This window comes from Urocitellus parryii, chromosome 16 (assembly GCF_045843805.1).
Source record: "Urocitellus parryii isolate mUroPar1 chromosome 16, mUroPar1.hap1, whole genome shotgun sequence".
NCBI classification, from domain to species: Eukaryota; Metazoa; Chordata; class Mammalia; order Rodentia; family Sciuridae; genus Urocitellus; species Urocitellus parryii.
In genome coordinates, this window is record NC_135546.1 from 2075819 (window position 1) to 2095891 (window position 20073).

A 20073-nucleotide genomic window follows, 5' to 3' on the forward strand; every position below is an offset into this window, starting at 1 on the left:
GGGATTCACCAAATTAATGAAGTAATAATAATGATGAGGAGGAAAATAAGGTTGTTTTTCTTCTTTGGATATCAAAGCCCCCAGTAACCAACCAATGTCACAAACAGATGGACTGTCAAACACAGTGTGAGACCCCCTGGAGCAAGATCCACATGTTGGGCCAGAGACGATGGTTAGTTGCATCCCTGTCCTGTACCCATTGGACACCAGTAGCACCCAATGGGTAGCACCTGTCCCCCTAGATTGTGCCCATCAAAAGTGTTTGTAGACAATGTCAAATGTCCCCTATGGGACAGGATTGTCCCCATTTGGAATGTACACGTGCAGCTTGGTGGATCTTATGCCACGTTCCGTGCACTCATGTTCTCTGTGATGCTTGGAGTATGCCTTGCTCCCTTCCTGGAACAGATGGCTGAAGCAGAAGTTGGTGCCTGCAGTTAACAGATGAATGAGAGGAATCGGGACTCAGAACACTGGTCCAGGTGAGCTGCCCAAGGCCTGCTCATCAGTTGGTGTTAGAGCTGGAATTCAAACCTAGGGCCAGTGGGTTCCCAAAGCTTTGCTCTTATCCTTGTCTCTTTTGCATTCCACAAGACGTCTCTGATTCATTGTTAGCTTTCGCCTTGGCTCCCTAACTGCTGAAACTGTTCTTCAGCAAAACCCCTGCACTCTGAGTCCTGAAGTGTATCCCCTACCCTAAAGCCAGCCTGGAAAGAAGCCTCATTTCATTTATCGATGTTTGCAAGGTAAAAGTAGTCTCTTGCCCACTTGGGGAAACCTGCCTGTTCAGTCACAGCTGTTTTGAAGACCTCAGCTGAGAAAGAGCTGATAGATAACGAAACCTTGATGAGAACGGAGATTGCAAGCAGCTATTTACTTAATAGAATTAATTAACAATCAGTTCAAATTATCATACATAGTCAGGTTGCATGTAATTTAAATTGCTTTTTCACAAAGTAATTCAGAAACAAAAAAAAAAAAGTTGGATAGAGGTTACTGGAATGTAAGAACACGGGGAGAACGCAGCATACAGCCAAGTGGTATATGATTCTCTTTTTAATTTTGCGACAGTTTTAAGTATAGCATTTTGAATGTAAGTGGTGCTACATTAAGCAACCATTTGGAGCACACGAGGCTTGTACGGAGAGGATTTTATGGAGAAGTTGAACTGCCATTCATAAAGTTATTTTAATTCGATCTCTCTGTTTATATTTTTATTTTTTTCACTCCCCAGGGGGAGCTATCTGTTGCTCATTAAAGAATCATCTGACACACACATTCCAGAACTCAGTCTGTTCAGCCCAGAATTCTGACATCTGAAGGGAGTCACAGTTTTTGGGTGAATGTTACTGACATCTTCCATTTTTTGAAGACGGAATGCTAGCAATAATGTCCCCAGATTCCTTCCTCTACGGTGTTACTTGACATTGTACCCAAAGTATCATAAAGTACAAAAAGCTAAAAGGAGAAGCACATGAACAGTGGCAGCACATCTTCTGCAGAGAAAACTATTTTGGAATTAAATAAGGCGCGAGAAACTATATTTGGGATGTTATACATAGTTCTTGACATTAACTCAGGAAAATAATTTTTTTTTCAACAGAAGAATAAAAAAACCAAAATTAGGACAAAAATTAGGAGCACTTCTCTAGTTCTTAGAAAAAAATTAAAGCATATCATGAACCTCAGTGAAATAGAAAATTCCTATTTGGGTTAGAAGTAATTGCAAGAACTACTGGGCATAAACTAAGTAACAGAAAGATGGACAGTTAATTAATTTTTTATTACCATTGAGCAAATGTTATTAATTCAATTAACATTTATTGAGGACCCACATGGAAGAGATGAATCAGTGTGACAGGCGCTAGTAATTTATTTACTTTTTGTTATGAAGGAAACATTTCTGTACTCTTCCTTTGTGCTCACTAAATGTGACTTTATCAGTTTTACAGTCTTTATGGATGTAAATGTGGGTATGCAGCCTCTTCCTGTCTGGGCCCTGGTTCTGGTCTCTCTCTTTCCTCTTTCCAATCCTTTTCCCTGGCCTCTCTGGCCTCCCCAGCCTCCCCAGCCTCCCTAGCCTCCCTCTTCCTGCCCCTCCCATCTTCCCCTCTGCCCTCTCATTTCGGTGACTGACCTGAGGCCCTGTCACTCACGTGCCTTCCCTCCAACTCCTTCAACATCCTTATTCCGAAGGCCTCGGTCCCCTTAGTCTCTTTCCCTGTACCTCACCCTGGGAGCTCATAACTGTCCACACTTGCAAATGAATTGTTCCAAGAGTTGGCCTGAAACCTCCATGCGGCCAGTCAGCTGCAGCCTCCAGGTTGGCCTGTGCTAACCCTGGGGGATCCAGGCCTCTTAGGAGGCCCTGGGTCACCTTGGAACTGAGTTACTGGCTGTTTTGTTTGGGTTTCCAGCCAAATCCTCTCAATTTCACATGCCTTTCACTAAGCCCTTCCTTCTCCTCCTCCCCTAGACGGGTAACTTGGCCCTCCTGGGAGAGTGCAGAGTTGGTTTCTCTTCTTGGATTGTCTCTTTCCCTGTTACCCAGGTTCAAATTTCTTCCCTCTGTCCAGTCATTTACGAGTTCTATTTTGTTCTTCCTTCCAAATGTCTCTCAGGTCCACAGAGGCTCTTCCTTCCCCTTGCCAGCCATCCGAGTGACACTGTCTGTGCCCTCACAGTGGGCTTCTTTGGATGGTGTCCATGTGATGAGGACCCAAAATATCTCATACACTGCAATCAAATGAGGTTTCACAATTGGTCCTTCTGATCTCATGACTCATAAAGCAGAAGGAACACAGCACACACCCCTTCACATGTTCAAAATGTCGGCAGCTCCTACGCATCTCCCCTTCCTCCCATTCTCACTTGACCCACCACCCTCTGGCCAGGCTGCTGTTGAAACAGGCAGCTGTGGCTAAGATTTTCTTCTGGAAAACTCCAGATGCCTTGATGAAAATTTTTGGATTAGGCTTTAAGGTCCAGTGGCGGTGTAGTTCTAGACCAAAACTTTAAAAGTGAGTGTGGATTTCGAATGTACCGATTCTTCTCTACCCTACAGAAGTGAATTATATTTTCCCTTGGATTTCCATCCACTGTTCTCTGGCTTAGAATTTAGTACTGTCATTATCTGTGGTTGAGATCAGATCAAGGCAGACGTGTGACATTTCAAGGTATGAGCCACCAAAGCAGTAATGAATGGCTGTGGCTGGTAACATAGTTAACTGAAATGACGCTGTAGAGAAATTTCTTTTTTTTTTTTCTATAAGAACTTGATAGAGTTCACACAAGTGTTAGAAATTACGCTTTGCTGTTGTTAGAATGTCTGACCACATTCTAGGCAGTAACAGAATACACAAAATACAGGAAATCATCTGATGTGATCAAATGTAGTGAAAATCATTAGATGCGTAGATCACTTTTATTTTTATATTGAGTAAAACTGGAAAATGGAGGAGGATGGCTGAAAACAGCAGGATCGGGAAGATAAGAATCCTCAGCATTGGCAAAAACAAAATAAAACGAGACTGGTCCTTAAGGAAGCCATATTTTCAACAGAACACTACTTCATTCTTTGGAGGGTGAAGGAAGAAGATGAGTAGATAATTTTCTCCAGCTGATGGATGAAGACTTTTTGAATCCTTATCACCTTTTGGAAGTGCACAGGTATCTGTCATCAAGGAGTATCAACCGATCGCAGTTGCCTGTCAGATTGGAGAGAACAAAACCTCAGGTTCATGAGTTTTAACTTTGGGGATGAATAAGAGAGCTAAATACATCCAGCGTATTTTTTCTTAACTTTCAAACACAGCTCCAGTTGGAAGATGTCCTTTAAAGACTTTCAAGTAAAAGTGGCAGTTCTATACATCCTGGTTTTGATGTGTCTTACATAGCCCTTCAACAGCAGCTCGGCCTCAAAAGCGTCGGATGAAATGTTTATCAAGGGCCGTGACAGGAGAACATTTGAAGCCCTTTCAATCAGCCTTCGCAAATCTTCTTTAAAAAGTGGGAAAGAGCAAAAGCATATTATTTCTCCAGAAATAATGGCAGTGAATGTTCAAGGTGAAGATGATGAAAGGGTATGCAGAGCCGAGGAAGGGAGGCCAAGCAGGCCTCCCCAGGCTCCTCCATCCTGTGGAGCAACTCCTAACTCTGGGGCTGACAGGCTCTGTGGCTGTTTCCTTCTGTTCCAGATGATTTCCTCCGTTTTCTGCCCGCCCCTCACCCTGCTCGTGTAGAGTGGCACTGGAGAGGTGATCCACTCTTATAGCCATGTCATCAGCTGGTAACATGGAGCAAGTGGCTCCTAAGAGATGCTGGAACCTTCTTTCAACACAAAAACAGTCTGACCTTATGACATGAGTTTCCATTGCATTTTTATGCAGTTACCTTCCATTTAACATGTGTAGAAAGTATCTCAGAAAATAAAGATTATGTTACCTGAGGAAAAAAAGTGGTTATTACCTGAGTGGAAAAAAAAAAGGTTACATTTTAACAGCTTAATGCACTGGGATTGGTAATAGGTTCAGGGCTTCAAAAAACAAACAAACAAAAATATATGAAGCCAATCAGACTACAAACCCAGGCATCATTGGTATTATAGACACAAGTATTTTTACTATCGGTATTTAAATATAAATGTTAAAAAATTAAACTCTGGTTGAAATATTCTCTATTACATTAGAACAATCACAATTCATTCATCCCAAAATGTGAATGGCACTTAAAGTCTCCCATGGCATTGTCACCTTTGATGCTCACAACAGTTTTGCAAAGTATTTTCACTGTCAGATGAATGAGGAAGCTCTAGTGCCCAAGAGTGCCCAGCTGGGAAGAGGCTGAGCTGGCTCTGGAACTTCTGTCTTCTAATTCCTGGGTCTCCCAGTTCTCAAACATCTTTGGAAACCAGGCCCTTAGGCGTGAGGTTGGGATGTTTTCCTGAAGTTCAACAACTGTGCCTTCTTGACACCTTCTCTGCAGGGTAACTGGCGCTGCTGCTACTTCATCAAGGGGCCCCAGTGGTGTATGGGGCCTTTTGTCAACTAGTTGGGGCCTTTTGTTCCTTTTGGCAACTAGTAGTTGAGTTTTCCAGTCTTACCCTGAAGCCCAGTGCCAGTAGCTCCCTGCTCCAGTCTCGACCCCAGTGAAAAACATGTCCCTAGGAGCAGCTGGGAGGTCTGGGTGCATGCTGGCCCCTGTCACAGCCCTTCCTCTGGTTCTAGCTCCATGACTGGTGCAGACCTGGTTCTCTTCCCCTTCCTCTCTGAGCTCCTTGAGGAACACATGCTCCAGTCACCTTGGATTTTCCAGCACCCAGCACGGCGTCTGCCAGAAATCAAGTGTTAAATAACTTTCAGGTGACTGCTGGACTGGCTGACAGATGACAGGCAGGTGTCTCAGCTGTTGGATGATGGGAACTCGTCCCTAGGAGAGGTCTTCTGAGCACATCCCATTGTCTTTCTCCCCCACTCTTGGTATGACCATTGGTCCTGGGGAAAGTCTACTAATTTCTCTCTCTTATGCTTACATATTTATTTTTACTTTGATTTGAAAGCAATATTTGCATTTGTATGTAAAACTGTAATGAACATAAAAAGATAGAAAGTAAATAATTCTGTATAATTCTTATGATTTTAAATGCATTGTTGAATTTCTTTCATAAAAATGGAAATATCTGGTACATCTATATGATGGTATTTAGAATAAAAATATATCCTGTATGTTCTAATTTATCTGCAAATTCAAATGCATATGACATTCTAATTAGTAAATATTACATTAGAATCTATTAATTAGAATATTAATCTACTAAAACATATTTGAATATCTAATAAACATTATGTATCCTGGTTTTACTTAATACATAAGTCTGAATTAAAATGTCTAGTAATTCCCAGATGTCACTCATTCTTCTAAAATCTTTGTATCTATTAGCCCCTTTAGTACTCCCTTCAGCCCTGTGCAGCAGGTACTGATGATGGCATCCCGATTTCCCACGATTGTGCAGGAGCATAGAGATGTTAAATAACTTATCCAAGGTCACCCAGCAAGGATGAAGTGGAGCTGAAATGTTAAACAAGACAGCCCTGCTCTGGGTCTATGCTCCTAACCAAAATGCTATTCTGGGATCTTGTTTAACATCTTATGTTACCACTGTATTATAAGCATTTCCCTACATCTTAAAGAGTGTTTGAAAATACACTCAGGTGTTAGCCCACATATCACCTCCTCAGAGAGGCCTTCCCTTTCACTACACTGAAAACAATGGTTCTCACCTGGGGCAGGTTTTACCCATAAAGGGACATTTGACAATGTCTAGAGACAGTTTTCATTGTCCTGAGCAAGATGGGGCAACTGACATTATCTAGATGCCAGGATGCTGCTAAATGTCCTACTCTGCTCCCCCACCACCAAACCCATCAAAAATGTGGTTCCAAATGTTTGTGGTGCCAAGGAGGAGGAGTCCTGTGTGGTGGTTCCTCTGGATTGTCAACTTGATGGGATTGAGAGATGCCTAGGGTTAAGAGTCTGCTCCAGTCTGCAGATGACTGTCCTGGGACTAGCTCCTTCTGACTTCTGACCCTATAGGGCAGTCTATCAAGTCCTCCCTGTCCACCCCACCCCTCCTTTTTTTTTTTTTTTGGTACTGGGGATTAAACTCGGGGGCACTTGAACACTGAGCCACATCTCACATCTCCAGCCCTATTTTGTATCTTTTTTAGAGATAGAGTCTCAGTGAGTTGCTTAGCACCTCTCTAAGTTGCTGAGGCTGGCTTTGAACTTGCCATCTTCCTGTCTCAGCCTCCCAAGCCACTGGCATTACAGGCATGGGCCACTGCACCTGGCACAAGTCCCCTTTTATAACCATGCATATATATGTCCTGCTGGCTCTGGTCCCCTAGAGGACCCTGCCTGGTCCACCTGATATGAAAGCAGCCACCGTCCTCACCACTGGCCATTACTATCATGCCAGTCTTTAATGCAAGTGTTTTCAACACTCTAAAAATATTTTATTGGTTCACCTGCTTCTTCCCACACTTCACTAAGATGCCACCCTTAGGAAGCTTTATCTGTGCTTATTAATTCCTGTCCTAGTGGGCCACCTGTATAAAGTAGGTGCTCTGTGTAAGAAAGATCAAAGAATGCACTAATGTTTCTTCTAGTAAAGGCAGAAATGATTAATCAGTTCCCCATTCAATAAAATGTAGGTTGTTTCTGATTTTTGATATGGTAAATACTCGTGTGTGTGTGTGTGTGTGTGTGTGAGAGAGAGAGAGAGAGAGAGAGAGAGAGAGGGAGGGAGGGAGGGAGAATCTGTTTCTGTAGGTTGAACCGACAGGAAAACTCCTATTGAATTAATGGCTGAATTTCTAAAGCTCCAGAGATTGTCAGCTTTCTCTTGTATATACCAACAGAGATTGGGAAGAGCTGTTCTTTGGTGAATTCTAGGTTTCACCATTAAAATGAGTCATTTTTTATCAGTTTGAAAGAAACTTGAATCTTAATGTCCACTTGGGACAGCTGAGTAGCTGGTCTTACAGTCCCACAAGGATAGGATTTCTTCATATCTACTTTTTTTTCTGTGGAAGTTTGTTCTGCAGCTAGATTCTGGGTAATTCTGAGAACTCTTGTGTTCTATGGAACTGGGCACTTCAAAACACCCATTCTGTACTTAGAGATCAATACATTCTTTGTTAAAAATCTTTATTGAATGGCCGCTGATTGTATCTGGTTTCTTTTGTTTGGTTCTAGTCTTTGAATCAGGAGGGCTGGGAGGTGGTGGACTTAGGAGGCTCCTTGTGGACCCCTAGCTTGACTGGTTGGCATCCAACATTGTAAATGTGGGCTGGAAACCAGATCTGTGCTGAGGCCCCAGAGAGGCCAGCTGTCAGGCCACCGTGGCTGAAGGTCAGCAGATAAGGGAGGGAGGATTGGAGAGGACACGCTCAGGCTTATTTATGGTGCTCCACCCACAGCGTTCCCAACTGCATTATGGAGTCTATCGAAAGGCCTGATTTGAGCTCTATGATGGATTTCTTGTTGTCCCACCTGGTAGAAGTTAGCCCAGTGGTCTCCAGGTGGCCCAATTCTACCCATTGGGGTTAGACCATTTATTTCTAGTTTTAAATCTTAATATACAATCACTCCTTTTGCACATTTAATATTGTGTATGACAGTGAATATGGTAGCACATGTATCCATTGTGTGTGTGGGAGTGTGAATGTGTGTGTGAATCAGGTGGGCTTGTTCACTTCCTCCGTTTTCTACTCGAGGTTTACAAGGTTTACAGTAAGAACTTTGAAGACCACCATCACAAAGGAGAGACTGAGGTCAGGGCTCCATATTGTTGTGCTACTGGAGGAATCCAGCTCTCCTGCTTCCTCTCGGTACCACGGGTGTGGTTGCTGGAACCATCGCAGCCACAGCAGCTGCAGAAGTGCCCTGAGTAGACTTCTCCTTGGAGTTTCTATAGTGGTAACAGGATTAACAGACTCTATTCTGGAAGTACTTGGGTGGCATAACACCTCCCAGCAGAACTATTCCTGACAAGGATGTGCAGATGGAAATGCATATTTATGTCACTTAAAGCCTACAAGAGACACAAGGATTCAAGCTATAACAATAAATAGAAAAAAAAATTCTTCAGCATTTTCGGGAACCCATACTCAAGTGCATTGACTGTGCTTGGCGAAAGACCTACAGTCTGCTCTTTGTCCAAGCATAAAATATGCAGCTTTCGAGCCTGTCGAGGTGAACTATGCTTGCTGAATGTATGTTAGAGTGTTAAAATAAGCAACCGCAAAGTTAGTTTAAAAATCTCAGGTCTTAAAAATAATGGGACAATTTTATGAAGTGTTTGGGTCATTTCAAGGAAAAAAAAAAAGTCTTCTTTTAGAAAAAAGAGTATTCATTTGTTCCACTTATGAATAATGAGAGGTTTGAAAAAATTATTTCCAAAGGCCAAATAGTCATTGTATTGAGGTTTCCAAGTTTAAGGTATGCTCTACCTTGTAGGCCCTGGTGTAGCCTCCTCATTTCCTTCTGAAAAACCTCTGAAAATACAGAAAGAGAAGAGAGCACACATCCATGGAGTTTGGCAGTGATACCCCTGGGTATATTTATGCAAACTTTTAGCTCATTGTAACAAAGCTAGAGAACCTCATCCATCTAGCATTTGGGTTGGCTCTACTGAAATAAGATGAGTTTACCTTTATGTTCTGCTTGTCCTGCCACAGGAAACTCAGTGTGTGACAACCGGAAAGCTGGGCTGCATCTCTCTAGAATGGCATTGCTTTCTATGTTGCCAAGAGAGGTTTATAGCTCTTTGTCATTCTAACCAAGCCACGAGTGGGCCAAGAGTGGGCTGTTACAACAAATAGAAGAACGTTTCCAAAAGCCATGCAAGGTTTTCTTTAGGATGCAAGAAGAACTTTGTACAGAAGAGAAGAAATATCTTAAAGAACAAATGAATGAAATGAAGAGTCAACATGATAGACCCAAAGGGTTATGTGTGAAATAAGAAAGATATGAAGATATCAAAAATGTAATTACAGAATTAAAATCTACCTTAGAGGCAGTAAAGAACAGAATCGACACTGCAGAAAATACCACTGGAAATACAGAAAGCAGTTTGAGGGGGAGAACAGGGGATTGAACTCAGGGACACTTGGTCACTGAGCCACATCCCCAAGCCCTGTTTTGTATTTTATTTAGATACAGGGCCTCACTGAGTAGCTTAGGGCCCCACTTTTTCTGAGGCTGGCTTTGAACTGTGATCCTCCTGCTTCAGCCTCCCGAGCTGCTGGGATTAAAGGTATGTGCCACTGTGACTGGCCAGAAAGCAAATGTTGAAAATTCTATTATAGCTGAAAAATGAGGGACAAAGAATTTGTTGTGGTAAGTTGTTGCTAGATACAGAGGCCAGAGCACATGGATTCTGTGTGAGAAACACTTCCCCAAAGGGGAAACCAAGGCAGTCTAAGCACAAGCTTTGATTCAAGGTGATCCTGAAGCATGTCCTGAGCAGAAACCAGTTTTAAATGTATCCCCTGCTGTCCAAAATTTAGTAAAAAGAGGACCGCGATCCTAGAAAATATTTTAATAACAAAAATACGACCTTTCAAGCAACCAGGAAAGAAAAATCAGATTGTTTAAGAAAGACAGAAATGCCTTGAGTTTTTTCATAAATTGTTCTTGTTCCAAACTGTTAGAAAACAGTGATGTAACATATTAAAAATTTTGAAAGAGTAAGATCATATCCCCAAAATGTAATCCTCAATCAACTTGTGTTCTCTGTGAGAGAACAACTGTTTTTTTCATATATTATGAGAAGAGAATAAACTCCCACGAGGAGCTTCTTGAAATCATTATTTAATGTCCATTTTTGCTGACGAAGAGAGCAAAAATTAGGGAGCCAAGATTTGAGAGACCAAGACAAGAAAGAAGCTGTTGACTGGTATAAATGCTTCTTATGAAGTGCCAAGGCAAATCTCAACCCACAGAGTTAACCCTGGTGGAACTTCATGTCCTGAGGACCCACAGGGTACAGGATGGCTGTTCGTCCTCTCAGGGTGACAGTAGGGTGTGACACGAGAGAGGATACATTATAATTGATTTTTATTTAAGTTTTATTAAGTTAAAATGAATTTTTTCTTCATTACGGCAGTAGCCTGAAAAATGACACAAAAAAATGAAAGCTTCATCCACAAAAGTATTTTCTGCATTTTCCAAATGTTCTTGCTGAATGTGTTTTCCACATATTTCTGAATTTTCCAATTTTTGTGAATTTTTCAAATTTTCCTAATGAAAATTTCAATGCAAAAACAAATTTAACCAAAAACTAAGGAAAATATTTCTTCACTGAAGGAATATTTCTTTTCAAAATGATTTAATAGAAATAGTAATATTTTGGGAATAGGAGTGTTTGTTGACTTTCCAGGACCCTGGTCTCTTTGGAGTCCCAGCTCCACCTAACAGCACACCCACACCCAGTTGTATCTCCCAATTGTGTAAATATTCTAGAAATTCTTCAAGTACCAGGAACATGAGATGAACCAAACCTATTTCCCACCTTCATGGAGATCTCCACCTCTCGGAGGCCTTCCTTGACTTGAGTAAAATAAAGCAGTTTTCTTTTCTGTGCTTCCTTGACAAGTAGGTAAGAGTGCCTTGCCCACGGTGAGGGAAGGGCCTGCCTGGGCATTCCCGAGAATGGACCATGCCTGGCATGAAGGTTGAAGGAAGGCAGGTGCACAGCAGCCTATGCACTGTCAGGAGGAAGCACTTCAAACCTCCCTCTCAGGCTTCTAGTCCTGTTGGCAAACCGTATGCTGTATTACATCCAAACAGCCACAAAAATAGCCAGACTGGTGAAATATTTGTGTTATGGTTGGATATGAGGTGGTCCCCAAAAGCTTGTGTGTGAGATAAGCAAAAACATTGAGAGGTGAAGTGATAGGGTTATGAGAGTTTTAACCTAATCAGTGTATAATCCACTAGAATGAACTAGCTGGGTGGTAACTGTAGACAGGTAGGGTGTGGCTGGGGGAGGTGGGTTGCTGGGGGCATGATTTTGGGGTGTATATTTTTATTTATTTATTTTTTTAATTTATTTTTTTGGGGGGCTCAGATGGAAGAACAGGCTTTTAATGCATTGTGTCTGTAGATCATAGCCAATACACTTAAACACATTGGAGTTATATATTGTTAAAAAGTTGAGTCTCATTACTTTGTAATAAGTTCCAGATTATATAATTATAACATATGTAATCTAAATCTTAATATTCTAATGACATGTCTATGCATATCTATTTACTCTCAATATTAGGAATATTGCTTCTTGACATTAATTTGCATGTAGCTAGCTTTTTATTTATTTATTTATTTTATTATTGTTTTTTAATTGGTTGTTCAAAACATTACAAAGCTCATGACACATCATCTTCCATACATTTGATTCAAGTGGGTTATGAACTCCCATTTTTTACCCCAAATACAAGTTGCAGAATCACATCGGTTACACATCCACATTTTTGTTCCTCTCTCGGCTTCATGGTGTTATTCCTGAGCTGCTTTCTTCTGCCACAATCTTCTGCCATGATGGTCTGCCTCACCTTGGGCCCAGAGGAATGGAGTTGGCCATCTATGGCCTCTGAAACTGTGAGACTCCCAATAAACATTTCCTCTTCTAATTGTTCCTGCCAGGTCTTTTGGTCCCAGCAATGAAAAAGCTGGCTAAAACAGTTTGCAGATAAGTTCTTTGGAAACTCAACTGTAGAATTTTATATATGGAATACATCATGACTGAAAGATGCTTTCTTCTCCTTCATGCCCATCCATCTATCCATCCATCCATCCATCCCTTAGTATCTGCTCTCAAGACTAGGAAGTCTTGAACAGGTGCCTTAGGTGAATTCTCATTTCATCTTCAGAATAACCCAAGGAGAAAGCTATCATAGGCTCTATTCTAGTGAGGAAAATGCTCTTGCAGAGCAAGGGACTATGCCTTCTGATCCCTAAGCCAGTCAGAGCTGAGTGAACCTTTGAATTCACGTACCACTGTGATGTGAGCAGGAGACAAGAAGACAGATAAGGCACAGTTGAGCCTTTGGGGCCAACAGACTGCTCCTGGGCATCCCTTCCATGCCATCTCTAAGCTGATTTTCATGAACCAGTTTAATTCCACTTCTTGATGGACAGGTCACAATTCCCGAGTGAGGCCTCATTTCAGATGAAGGGGTAGAGAGGACAATGTGAGAGGTCTTGCAGGATGGGGTAAGGGCAATTTGGCTATTGTCCCACTTCTCAGAACTTCATAGGTACTTTTATGTCCAGCTGACTTTGTAGAGCAGTTTTCCAAAGTTACAGCCCAATGAGATGGTGAGTGTGGATTCTCATCAGCAGGGTCGATTAATCACCTGATTCCCTTTAAGAACCTCAATCAATTAGGTCGTCATAGGAAAAAAAAAAAAAAAAACAGTGGAACCTGGCTTGAATCCCAAGTGCACGTGAGTACAGGGCCCACTCAGTAAATAGCAATTGACCACATCTGCCTTGTGGGCGTTGACTTGGTCCAGTTCCTTCTCCCCTGCACACATTCCACCCCACGCCACAGGCTCAGAGGCTTACAGAGGCCAAGAAGTTCTGCCATTTGATTCCTTGAGACCCTGAGGTAGAAGAGCAAAGTCAGAGCTGTGGGTTTGGGTAAAAATCTGAGTTCTTGGCAACTAGAGATGAAGACTCTGCAATTCTTGGTCACTGGAATTCTTTTTTACCTTATAGATTAAACTGGTCTTCTTAGGACATTGCGGAGAGCTCCTTGACATTTCCATTTTTGTGAAATGAGCTGTATGAAGCTATGCATTTTATATCAAATTCAGTAGTTGTTATTTATGGATTTGTTTGTGTGTGTGTGTGTCTTATGATTGAGTTCTTAGGATGGATCGCTTTCAAGCAAAGCAGTTTGGTACTACTGCTCAATCTTCTCAGGACTCTTCTCTCTTGAATTGGACGCCAGACACATTTGCAGAAGGTCAGGATCAGCCCCTAAAGGGACAATAGTTTAGAGGGAGCCGGGGCCTCCTGGTCACACCAGCATCCTAACCCCTTAGCCCTGGGATAGTTAAACCTGGAATGAGCCATCCTGCTACGAAGTGTCCCTGGGTGACAGTACAAGCATGTCAGGTGACTTCAATTCAGTCACTGTGGCAAGAGGAGTTTTTCCTTAAGGGTGCTCCATAAGTCCTCGGATCGGCTTTGCGCATTGTCAAGGCATTGCCCTTGCTCCTCTGAGGTTGCTTGGTGAGGAAGGCTTCAGGTGGGCAGGCTGCAGTCCTGCTGATGTTCTGTGGGGTGTGGACGGGGTATTGGCAGGAGCCGCTGATCTAGTTCTGTGACGCCACCTAGGACAGTGCTTCTCCAACTCCAGCCTGGGGGGAATCCCATTGTGCTTACCCTTACTCCCCCAGGACTTCCTATTCCATAAGCCTCGTTGGAGACAATCCTGACATCTCTGAAGATTAAACAGAGAGTGAGGGAAGCCTGGTGATCTCACTGCTCACCTCTGCTTCCCCCTCTGCTCTCCTGTCCTCAGAGTGTGTGTGTTTGTGGCAGGATGGTAAAGTGGGAGAGGGATACTTTCAAAAAGAGGTGTCATTTCCTGTTCACATGTTCAGAGTCTGTCAAAAGGCAACCAAAACTCAGAGGTGAGCAGTTTGCTGAAGGCCACAAGGCCAAGATTTGAACCTGGTCAATTCTGATGTCACAGATCTGTCCTTCCACCAGTAGTCTGTATGCAGCTCCCTTAAAATCAACCGCAGAGTATGGAAAGAACCCCACTCTGTGCCCAGGGCCCACATCCCAGCCGCCATGCTTCCTCCATAAGCACGAGTTCCTATTCTAAATTCCAGGAAACTGGTGCCATGTCACCTGGAAATGAGGAACCTCTGAGACCATTGCACTGTGAGCTGTTACAGTGGCCCCACAGGTGCCTCCTTGCCACCGTCCCAGGCTCATCACCACCATTCACATCTGGGACGTTTCTCTTCCTGGCCTACCGCCTCATCCAGGTCAACTCCAAGGTGGTATGTGGCCATTTCATTTGCATGCCAGTGAGCCTGAGGCTGCTGTGGGCCCTGCTATGGACCCCCCCCCCCCAAGGCTGACTGTTGTGGTCACTCCCTCAGGCCCAGCCTCGGCTCCTCCTGGCTGTGTGCTATTTCTGCCCCTGCCTGATCAATTTGACCTGGGGTCCCCCACGCTATCTTTAGTCAGAATGCTGTATCAATAGTCTTAATTTCCCTCTCCTATCTTAGTCTGTTCGTTATCACAACAGACATTACAGAAAGCACCAGATTAGTGTAAGAACTAAATCTGCATGTGCATCTTTATCACTAAGGAGCAGACGGGAAATAATCGAAGGTGGGAGAAACAGAGTGAACTTGAGTAGTTAGAATCTACTTTCTGCTCTCCACGAGTGGGCTGATTCAAAGGCCTAGCTCAGGTTTCCACCCAGAGTGGACGTATCACATGCAGAGAACAAGTAATGCCAGGGTATTTGTGCCCTTGTTGCCCTGTGGCCGCTGGCACTGCACCGTGGCCAGCCGACCTGCTTCCTGCACCGTTCTACCATCTACTCCCAAAGCCCTTTGGATGGGCTCTAGGAGTTCTATAAAAAGGTGCTGCTCTTTATTAAAAAAAAAGAATCAAAATTGCAAAACCCCCATGGTCCTCTCATTCAGTGATGCACTTAATGAGCCTGCTGTCTGAAGTCGGGGAAGCTCCCTGCAGAGGGGCATTTAGCAGGGCGCTATGATTTCCACAATGCTCTCTGAGCATCTCACTTTACGTTTGCCCCTTGGACTTCTCAGAACTGGTGGCAGTGACGGGATGGAGAGAGAGCTTTCTTCCACACCCACTAGGAAATGCACCCGAGACCAGTGGAGCTGAGCATCAGGAGAAAGTTCATTGCCTGTTCATTTCCATGTTCACCCAGTACGGTGCCAACCCCAATTCTCTCCAAACACTGCCATTGATAACATCGCTGGAGATTTTGCAGTCCTCTTCCCACCCCTTAACTGTGCACCAGAGAATGGAGATGGCTGGAAATGTATGTGAAATGAAGACATAATATAGATCTTTTACTTTTTTGCAAAGGGCGGGAAAACAGATTCATTCATTTTGACTCAATACAAGGTTTCCATGAGATTTTCGGTAGGAGACATGTCAATACTGAGAGGTGAGCTCCAGGCAATGGAGGTTAAAGTGTATTGGGAAGATATGCTTCTAATATATGATGGGTGTTGGAAAAGTTACAGAATAAATACAGGGTAGGTGTTTTCCAATATAAGAAAAGGCTTTTGAAAGCAGGAATGTCTTTTCATGATACATCTTTTGTACCAGGATGAGCTAGCCCACAAAAGAAAGTTCTTTTTTGGTTTAATAAGAGAAAGTAATTTATAATGCTGATATGTCAATATGTTTTTCAATAAACTTTTCTCTAGATTCTCTTCAAGTCTCCTCAGTGAGGGTGGTAATTATATGCCTCCCTCCCCCTTTGGGGGTGGCTCTAGGTGCTCATTTGCTGAGCTCTGCCTGAGAGTCACAGCCTAGGAATGTCAGACTCTGTTAACAATGCTGCATTATTCACCTTAATCTTTTTTTTACAGTGTTCTTTATCTCAAAAACATTGTAAATCAGATAGCTACCTCCCACTCTTTTGTTCATTTGCAAATTTTTATTATTCTAGTTGAAGAAAGCAGTGGTGTGCGGAGAGTCAGTGTCTACTGTTTACGCAGCCCTCTCCCCACCACAACCCCAGCATGCTTTTCTCTGGAACACTGAAGGTGCAGGAAGCATGCCTAATTCCAAGTTTTCTATAGAAAATTTGTAAAGTAATAATTTTTTTTCTCCTCTGAATGAAGAGGCTTGGTGTTTCTTGAACCCACAAAGATGAAACAACAGAGGGATATGCACTTTCGTGTCAAGAACACCAACACCGGAGATATGTCCCTTTAGAAATACTGCTTTCTAGTTTAAGATCTGTGGTGGGACTGAAGTCACTCTGAATGAGTGACACTTAGGCAAATGTTGCTCATGGATAGAGAGCAGGGACCCTTGCTCTAAAAAGCAAGGTATCAAATCTTTGCTCTATCTTCGTCTACTAGGTTGTATTTGATGTAACATTTACAGGATTAGAGACAAAATGCCTAGGGGAATATTCTAGGCATGTTTCGGGATAAATTAATCTGCATTCATTTCCTTTTTTAAAAATGATGATAATTGATTGCATTCCTCAGAAAACCCCATCAAGTCCCCACCCAGAAGGTGAAGGGAAGCCAGAGGGTAGCTAGCTCACTACTCACTCTGGAAATACTTAAGGGCTCCAGCTATCTGTAAGTTCCTTACCTGCTCTTTGAGAGCCTGAGCAGAGGTTTCAAGAAGGAATGACACGAGATCCTAGTTTCGTCCTAGAGATGCCATGATTGTGGAGAAGTCAGGGAGGCAAGAAGACTGGGCACACTGACCAGCAAGCGCATTACAGCTTTTCCTCCTGCCCAGGCTCTGGTCTCTGCTTCTCTGATTGTGGTTGCTTTCCAAACCTCTTCTTCTGCTCCAAAGAACTGAGCATACTTCAAGAGAAGAGATGAGATTTAAAGAACCAAATGGTGCAAAGGAGGCCCTTTGGAAAACAGACCCTTAACTTTAGCCCCATGGAGGCCATCAATCCCAGTAGGGTCCAAGGCCAGTAGGCAGTGGAGTACGCTGACGGGGGTGGGGGGGTATATGGAAGTGAAAATGTCATAGGTACCAATAGCTAAACACTTCAGGAGGCTTTCCTATGTCCAGCAGTGTTATAAAGCTTTCTGAAGCTAAGTTTCTATGTCCTCACCAAAGTCAGTTGGCTGAGCATTATACCACAGTTTACAAATGAGACACAGAAAGGAAATGCATGTTGAATATAAGTTGATAATGCAGTAGTGTTACAATAGTAATACAGCAAGCAATTTAAATCGTATGCAAAGGAGATACTTGAATGTCAGATTTGAATAGGTCACCCCTACTGTTAGAGTAACCTGTGCTAAATACTTTAGTAGTAGGTCTGTAGTCTTTATTAACCTTAATTAAGATGTTTTAATATCAAGGATCTTTTCCAAGGTGAATAGCTATCATAAAATTTAAACAGGACAATAATGCCAGAATACCAAAGAACCCTATATTACTTTTTGTTTCACTGTTAGTAGAAAATCTTGGCAAATATAAATTGAAACTATTCTCTAATCAAAATTTAACTTGGAAAGTAACCATGTTCACCATAAATATTCTCTCCTAACTCTCAGAAGGAGTTTTTCATCTTGTAACTGATATTTGGCTACTAAAAAATATGAATAGAAATTCACAGATAGACTTTGCTTTGATTTAGCCCAAAAGAGTGGGGAAGAGGACTCCTGTGTGATTGTTCCAAGTTTCTCTTTTTCTGACTTCTAGAATCTGTAGGAAATGCTTAAGACTGCTTATTTTTTTCTTTAACTATGGTAATAGTGTTGAAAACAAAGGCAAGACCTCTGGAATAGTAAAGCATTCTGAAGAAAACGTGCATTCCTCCCGTAAGTTGTTACCATGATTGCTTGCTTTCTGATTGGCAACACTTGAGTCTCCTTTGTCTCTGGTTTTCTTGACCTCCTAGGACATACAAGCTGAGATACACCTTGAAATTCCTTAACCCCTTCAGGCAGTGGGGTTGGGTGTCTACTCTGTGGCAGACATCGTCATGCAACGAGAAACACAGATAGACTTTGTCCCAGAGACGCCATGATTGTCCAGCCTTTGAATGGATCCCATTCCCATGGCCAAGTCCACTGAAGAGACACAGAATGCCAGGTGACAAATGCTTGGACAGACATAGTGGGGAATCCATGTGGGACACCCAGCTTATCCTTCATCATCTACCTTCCCAGAGAAGATGAATCAAGAGCTTACTGTAGGATCAGTAGGAAGGGTGCACCTTCTCTTGTAAAAAGCATGAAGCATTTTGTGATTTCTTTCTTTCTTTTTTTTGTTTTAATCGGCATCCTGGTATGTATGTAAACAGAGGAAAGGAGAGTGATGAAGAATACTCAGGAAATAGGAGGAAAGCCCAGAATCATCCCAGGGAGGTGAGCAAATAAAAGATTTAGTGGTCACCAGTGCCATTGCATATGCAGAAAGATCCACATTGCATATATTGGTATATCCAATGTGTCTAATACAGCAGAAGATATTCATAATTAGATTATCTGTAGCTCCTAAAGATTTATGTCAGTGACAGAGACAGGCTAGATGCATGTGTCAGAGACCTTCCCTACATTTTCTGGTCTCCTTGCATCTAGCTGGGGCATACAGGTAGTTCTAGCCCAAAGGGTGTGGGCAGAGATGGTGCATACCTCACTTGCAGGTTTGGGCCCTTCAGTGTGCACCACGATGCTGCACCTGGCCAGTGTGAATATTGGCCAGCAGAAGGCAGGGACACTGTGAGGTGCATCCCAGGTACATCAGAGCTACAAGGGAAAAGCCTGGATCTCCGAGTCACCAGATCCTGTGGAGCAGCTGGAGGATCTTGCTGTGTTGAAGTTTCAGGGGCCAAGAATTGCCTTTTATTAAATTAGGTCCTGGAATTCAGGGGTGGTCGCTTCCCACAGCTGCTATCGTTCACTTCAGCATATTTATCTGGAATACAACTAATACATGAATTAATCAGGAAACATGTTTTGGTGTATGCTATGGAATTACCACAAAAGAAATATTTCCTATTTATTGAGTTCCAGGACTTGTGTAAGGCATGGCATATTTATTATCTAATTTTATCCCCTGAGAAACGCTCCATGGTCGATACAGTTACTGCCATTCATTTTTGCCAGTTAAGAAATGGGAGAGCTGAGAGTTGGAGTTATTTACTTAATATTATGGCATTAAAAGTGGCGAGGCCAGGACTGGAATCCAAGGTGTCTGACACAGAAGCCATTCATTCACTCTGTACTGTTATTAGTACCCACTGTGGGCTGTGTTGGACCACTAATCCCTTGTTCTTTTGAAGAAGACAAATGTAGTTTACCATAACCTAAAAGTGTGGTTTCATTCTTCTTGTGGCAGTAACAATTCTTTCCATCTGTGTGTTGTTTCTAAAAATCTGTCTTTATTTGCAGACTGGTGTCAAACCCTATTTCTAACCGCAATAGCGATTACTTGGTTCCCCAAACCTCTACCCACTTATGGTTACCACTGGGCAGATAATAGATGGATCACATATGCATATATGTTTTTAGAGCTGGCCGGAGGGGGGATGTTGGAGTAGCAGAATTTCTCTTGAGATTGGCTGATGAAAATTGTTTATTTATGGTTTACTATTTCCACTTTCATTTAGCAACAAATAGTCTGGGTTGTGGTAACAACAGCAAGCCGTAGCTTATTAATCAGGGAAGCCAGTCGTTTGGGGTGGGTCCCTCTTCTAAATGGTGATTCGGCTATGGAATGCTTCACCCCATTCCTGTATCCTGTTTGAGTTTTGATGGCAGCACTTCCCAGTGAGACCCAGGG